The 7,074-nt window shown below is 35.0% G+C and overlaps 1 long non-coding RNA gene across 1 annotated transcript; it reads left to right on the forward strand.

Annotated features, from left to right (window-relative positions):
• Nucleotides 1–1,341: 1,341 nt before the first annotated feature.
• LOC148184143 (uncharacterized) lies at nucleotides 1,342–4,574 on the forward strand. The gene is made up of 3 exons (XR_015772632.1): nucleotides 1,342–1,411; nucleotides 1,603–1,722; nucleotides 4,325–4,574. It is a non-coding gene; the product is annotated as an uncharacterized LOC148184143 (long non-coding RNA).
• Nucleotides 4,575–7,074: the final 2,500 nt, after the last annotated feature.

Here is a 7,074-nt window from a genome sequence, read left to right on the forward strand (position 1 = left end):
CAGCCATCTCTTTTAGTTGATCTTTTCAAATATTGGAAGAATTTTTTCAACTATCTAAAAAAATCCTGCCTTCAAAAGATCTGTAAAGACAATGTTATGTCTTCAAGTAATGAAAGAAGTTTGAAATGGCTTCATCTAACAGAATGGGTATTTTTTTGTAACATTTTATAAAAAAGTCTGTAACACATTCCTGGTGAGAACTCTTACAATCTTTGCTATGTACAAGATTCATAAATATCAATGCTCACATTTATAGGGACAATGCCATCACAATATGTTTAGGTGAAACTTATTTTTAGATAAAAGCGCTTTATAGCTAAAATAACAAGAAATAATCCTCTTTACCTATAATTCTGAACAGTGTGAATAGCAGAGATCTATAGAATGAAAAAATAATTTAAAAAAATTCAGAACAATCTAGCTTCACAAGAAAAGAGCTGCCAGAGTGATTAACTTGTTTTGTTCATTTAGCACTGGGAATATATACAACAAACCTTACCTGAAAATGTTTACTCAATCAAAATCATCATTAGACTATACTTCCTGGGCAGCATGCAGAGTAAACTAATGCATACACCATCTGCAGGTGCTGATTGGAAATCTCTGTTTAAAATGGAAATAACACAAACATTCTTGCATCAAACCACCCCCTTTATACTCTAGAACTAATAAATTCCAGAGGGACAGAGAAATACCGAAAATTTAGCATCCATTGAAAAATACAGGTTGAAAAGCAAAGAAATGGAAAAAAATAGGCAATACCAGAGTTATAAATTTTGGATTTTGTAGCACACTATAACAATGAAGTTTCCCAAGTATTTGCAATACGTACATATTTAAACTAGATTTTACAGGACACTGTTTCCACATAAATACTCAGGTTTACTGCTCCGGCTATAAGCTCATTATTCCTTAATGCTGGACAAGTCCATAGACATGGCTTGCAGAAATTTTCATGACATAGAAATCAAAACCATATTTTGTTTGGTGAAGAAAGGAAGATGTTATTAATGACAAATTATCTAAGTATAACACTGAGAACAAAATATTTCTCTCTGTCTTTGACAAGATAACCTCAATCTGCACAGAAGTGGGTATGTTGCTATCACTATTGCTATGCCAAGTCCTGCACTTGGGTCAGATCAACACCACGCAGCCCTACAGGTGAGGGGAGAGTGATTGGAAAGCGATCCAGTGGAGAAAGACTTGGTGCTGCTGCTTGACAACAGCTGAACATGAGCCAGCAGTGTCTCCAAGCAGCCAAGAGGGCCAATGGCATGCTGGCCTGTATCAGAAAAAGGGCAGCCAGCAGGACCTGGGAAATGATTCTTCTCCTGTACTCAGCACGGGTGAGGCCACATCTCAACTGCTGTGTCCAGTTCTGGGCCCCTAATTAAGGAAGGACATTGAGGTGATGAAGCAGCTCCAGTAAAGGGAAATGAAGCAGTTTAATTGTCTGGAGCACAGGTGTTATCAAGAGTGGGTGAGGGAGCTGGGATTGTTTAGCCTGTTGGAGAAAAGGAGGCTTGCAGGAGACCTTATGCTCTTTACAATTACCTGAAAGGAGGTTGTAGTGATGTGGGTGCCAATCTTTTTTACCAGGTAACAAGAAGACAGGATGACAGGAAATGGTCTGAATTTATATCAGGGGAGGGTTAGAAGAGATATAAGGAAAAAAATCTTTACTGAAAGGATGGTTAAGCATTGGAACAGTATGTCCAGGTAAGTGACAGAATTACCATTCCTGCTGTAGATTTGGAAACTCAGTTTAATGGTGAAGGTGGCACTGCTGAGATAATTTTGGACTTGATGATATTAAAGGTTATTTTCAACCTAAACAATTCTAAGGTTCTATGTAGCTATCAGGAGAAAATTTAATACTATTTTCCTCTGGCTGAAAAGAAAGAAATTTGCTTTAAAAACACATTTATGATTCTGGTTCATTGACATTCCTCAGAGACTGAAAATTTAGGCTTGTGCCTTCAAAATATTGACCATAGTCCTATTACATTTAAAGTTCCATTTGCTAATTGCTTAAGAGATCAGTATATTTATTAGTTTAACAGACAGGAAGGTTAAAGAGTGTCAGGAAGTTAAGTAGAAAAAAGTCATACTGTCACTTTTATTTCTGACAGTTTTCAAATAGCAACTATTCTGAACATTTGAAGTTATTTCTATTAGCATGCTTTACAGACACAGTTAAAGCACACAAAAACTACAGTAACCCTTCTAAACACCTTAACATTTCAAAAATATAAACCATATTCCTATTGCTGAACATGTGTCAATGTGATTATTGCTAACTCATGAACTTAACAGAGAAAACCACTGTGTGCCTGGACATCTTTAGCTAAGGTTCTCATCCTTTTTTAGGGTACAGAAAACAGTCAAATCCTAGCTTTGTGGGCAGAATAATAATGTCTTTTCTACAACTCAACAAAGAAGCTAAAAGTCAAATATCTTTTTCATTAAGTAGTTTTTATCTACAGTCAGGATACTTCATGTGAAAAGGAATGTCCCCAGTAAAAACAAAAGGTTTTCTAAGTTTTAATCTGATTACTTCTCCTTCTTAACCTTTATGCTTTTGTATCTTCACCTCTAATAACTGTACAAAATGTATTTAGTTTGTCTAACTCTTCTATTCCAAATGGGACATATATCCAGCATTTTAGTACTGATTCATGTATCATGAAAATTTGCATGTTTTTGCTGTTGTTTAATATTGGGACAATATCTGTACAACATCTGTAGCTACTGGACAGTTTTTCAGTTTTCTTCTTTGGATACGACAGAATCTAATTTTCAAATGCAGGCTGTGCCATGACTAACAATGGCTTTTAACACTTTACCATTATAGCATTAGAATTATTGTAATGAATATCTAAGTAATGAAAATTTTCTTTACTATCTGAATGGTAAGCCTTTTTAGACATTTCATCTCCACTTTGGGGTCCATGCTGCTGTTTCAGCTGGCATCTGAAAATTTTCCTTGCACAGCAGAACTCTAGTTTTTATTCTGTTTTTAACACATATTTCTCACTTGAACACAATAAAGTCTGAATTGAGGATCAGTTTATCCAGATTTCTGCATAAGACAGTGGATAATGATTGATGCATATAGATGTATTTATACAGTTATTCTTCCCTGGTATGCCTTCAAAACTTCTGCTAATCCCTAGCACATAAAATCCCAAAATAGAAATTATACTAATCCCTTTCTAAAGTCATCTATGGTTCTGGCCTCCATGACATCATCTGACAATGTGTAAGAATTTAATTATGTCATAACATTTTAACCAGAGATGCTATTTATTTGGCTTAAAATTACATTTGTTTCACTACCTGCCTGTCCCCTTTGAAAAAATGCATACAAAGTATTACAGAGTGTGGATTTGTTTACTAAAAATCTTACACTCATGTTGTGCATGGCATAATTTACACTAACCTTATGGATGTTCTTTTCCTCTTCTAACTTTACCCTTGCATGGTTACTGTCATGGATTACCTATGGAATGGAAATTTTAAACAAAAAATTTCAACAGAATTAAAAATCAGTTGAAGTGGTCTAACTGTACTAGAAATCAGAGCACGGATGAAGAAGTGAATCAGCCATGATTCCACTCTGGGGTTTTACTCTGAATAGGACTGAGTGTGTGTGTTCCTGAAAAGGGATAAAAAGCACTAACACTATACCCCCAATGAAACAATACAAGCTTTTTCCCACTGCTGTGCTGGCTCTGGCAGTGAATGTGGCTAAAGAACCAATCCTTATTTCTTCAATATAATCTTTGTAACTGTTATTTAACATACAGAGAAATAATTACTACACTGGCTTCTGAAAGAGTCATAGAATAAGCACCAATCCTTATTTCTTCAATATAATCTTTGTAACTGTTATTTAACATACAGAGAAATAATTACTACACTGGCTTCTGAAAGAGTCATAGAATAAGCAACATTATATAGTGCACAGAGGTATGAAAACATGTTTCCTTGTTGTGTGATACACTATGCAAAGAAAACAGAAACTCTAAATGCTGACTTGCTAACCATAACAAACTGGTATAAAATCACTCTGGACTGAAAAAGAAACCTAGAATTAAACTGAGTAGTCAAAGAAATTTGTATAGGAACTTCTCCAGAAAAAAGCATCCCTGTACTTGTGCAGAAATTTAATTAAAATGAGCACAGCTGAGAAATTCTGTCTATTGACAGCTGTCTGTAGTAGTCTACAGAATCTCCTCTGAGGAGGTAGGCTCTAATATGCCTCACGTCTCACAAAGCAATTTCTCATTTAATTTTCTATCTTTTGTTTTCATTTCAGTACTTGATGCATAAAAAGAAGAGAAATTGGCCAGAACCCTTCTAAGGGAGAAGTGTTTCCTAGCGATCTCTTCTGATTCTCACAAGTAGCACACAGTGATCATTGTTCCCCATAGTCTGCCACTATGGGGAATTATCTAGCTTCATTAGCATTCTTTTCACCAAACTTAAAAAAGCTGGCTGCCTCAACCTCACTTCCCAAGTCATCTCCCCTAAGCTCCTCACCTGTCTTATAGAATGCATGGAAAGTCTGAGACCACCTTTTTAACTCCTTTTCAGATAAATATGATGCCCTGAGCCTAAAGCTGACAACACTGGTATTTTAAAATCTTACATGAAATGCAGCACTAATATGTGGATAGGATTTCTATGAAACCCTACTTTAAAATTGTCCTCTTGGAGATCCTTCCAAGAAGCAAAAATAACTGCAAATCAGAGGCAAAATCAGCACCTTCCTGTATCATCACTTTCTTTGTATCGGATCTTCCCTTAGCCACTTGTGAGTAAGAACAGTACTGCCCAAGGAGAACCACTGCACTTTCTTTACATTATCATTCACTCATAATATTAAAGTCAGACATATTTCATCACTTCATAAATTGTCAACAACTTAGCTTTTTTTCTTCTTGACCTTCTAACTCCCTTTATGCTGTCCTGTATCATCTCCTCTCATCTTACCAGATTTGACAAAGTTCTCTCCCTCTTAATTCAGCAACAGTCCTTCCACTTAAAATGAATGAATCTCTAAAAACCCACAAAAACAGGAAGTGAAAATTATGGACCAATTAACTCTTTTGTCACAAATCTTTAGTTAAAATTTCAGAATAAATGCCACTTCTACAATAATATAGTACTTCTGGTTTCAGGTGGTGGTCTTACCGGTACCACCACATTTTCTGGTGGTTTGTGTTTTTTTTAGAGCACAGACTTTTTCTAACATTTCTCCTATCCCAAATATTCAAGCTAAAGGAAGAATGATTCTGTAGATGTAGAATAACAGACAGTTATGCATTGGAGGTGGATTAAGCCTCAGGTCTGTCAGGTTATCACAGATCACTTTCACAGGTAGTTTAAGACAAGACTTTTGACTGCAGTGGATTGACCTCTTTACCTGTTCTGTTTTCCTGTGGGTTTAATGCTAAGTCAGCTGGAGGCAGTAAGGCTGACAATTTGGATTTTATTTTCCATTGTTCACTATAGCTGTAGTTGGGCTTGGTTAAAGAATTTTAACTTAAGTTTCTAGACTTGTTAAACTAAATTTATATATATTGAATAATATGTAGGAAATTATTCTGTTCCTTGGGGAAAAGTTTTACAAATTAATTTGTTGAAATACTTTCAATTCCAAAAATCCTAGCATAATTAATTTTTTTCCCTAACACCCTGCCCTGTGTTATTTCCTTCTTAGCTGCATAGTGTGAAAATTCAATTGTTTCAATATTTTTTTTCATCTACAAAATCTTTCTGATTTTCAAACTAAAAACTAAATTCCCCTGGATTCCCCTACTTCCAGGATCTTTGGCCAAAATTTCTGCCCATCCTACCAAATGTAAGAATAATCATCATATCAGGCTGTGTATCAATACATTGTTCCAAGGCTTTTGGAAATATCACTTCACTTAATCAGTGTGTCAATTATTGTGTCCTTTTAAAACCACTTTATTTGTTTCACTCAAATATTTTACAATAGGACTACAGATTCTAAAATCTGTTGAAAATGACCCTTGTGATGAAGACTTGATATAAAGTAGCAGTGCAATTTAAAACTACTTCTCTCTTAAGATTAACAAACATCCCTTAAGGGAAAAAAAGTAGAAAAAATACAGGATCATCCAAAGATCTGAAAGGTTTGATACTGATAGGTTTGAAAACTTATCAGAAATTCATGGAATAAAGCCTTCAAAATATAACCTTCAGCTTGGGAAATCCCTGAGCTGTGGACTGTCACATGCCAGAAAGTTTCATTTTATGCTTGATCTGTTCTTATTTTTCCTAGGCATTTTTGACCGGCCACACTATTAGAGACGGTGTATCAGACTAGAAGGTGCTTTGATCAAACTGAAACAGCCATTTTCTCTTGTGTAAAAAAACATTTTGAGAAGATTAACAGTAAAAAAAACCACCCACTTAATTTTGCATATATTATAAACCGCATCAATTTACATTAAAAATTACTAGGATAAAATTATATACCCTAATTTCCTACTAACTTGCTTCAGTAAACAGCAGTATTTAACTGTGAGGCTTATTGTTCCATTTCCTGTGATGTCAACAGAAATCTCATCTATTACCAGGGGTCAGGATTAGGGTGTAGCAGTGAAATCATAACAAGAGGCTCTTTGTTGATATTCTACCACTAGGAATAAATCCAAAAGGAAACAGTATTGCCTTACTGTGACTGATGGTAGATTGCACTTCAAAAAATCAACTAGGCAAAACAAGTTTTCAAGACAGAATGAATATTATTAGTATCTTAAAAGTTTTAATTTTTCTCCCTGAGCCATATTTAGCCCTTTGGGTTTTGAAGTATTAGATGGATGAAAGTATATTTTAGTAAGGTATCACTTCACTGGTAACTCCCATAACCCCCTTCTCCCTCTCCCCAGACAGATACATTTGTAAGCATAGGGTTAATTCCTAACAAATTTTCTAACATTTAATGTGCAATTTCAAGTTGTGAAATGGTTCACTTGAAAATGAAGTGTAATATGTATACATTCTAAAGTCTATATTGACTGATAAAAACAATCA

The sequence above is a fragment of the Pseudopodoces humilis genome, chromosome 6 (genome assembly GCF_049639895.1).
Source record: "Pseudopodoces humilis isolate 2021_Gansu_Grassland_sample_001 chromosome 6, ASM4963989v1, whole genome shotgun sequence".
NCBI lineage: Eukaryota > Metazoa > Chordata > Aves > Passeriformes > Paridae > Pseudopodoces > Pseudopodoces humilis.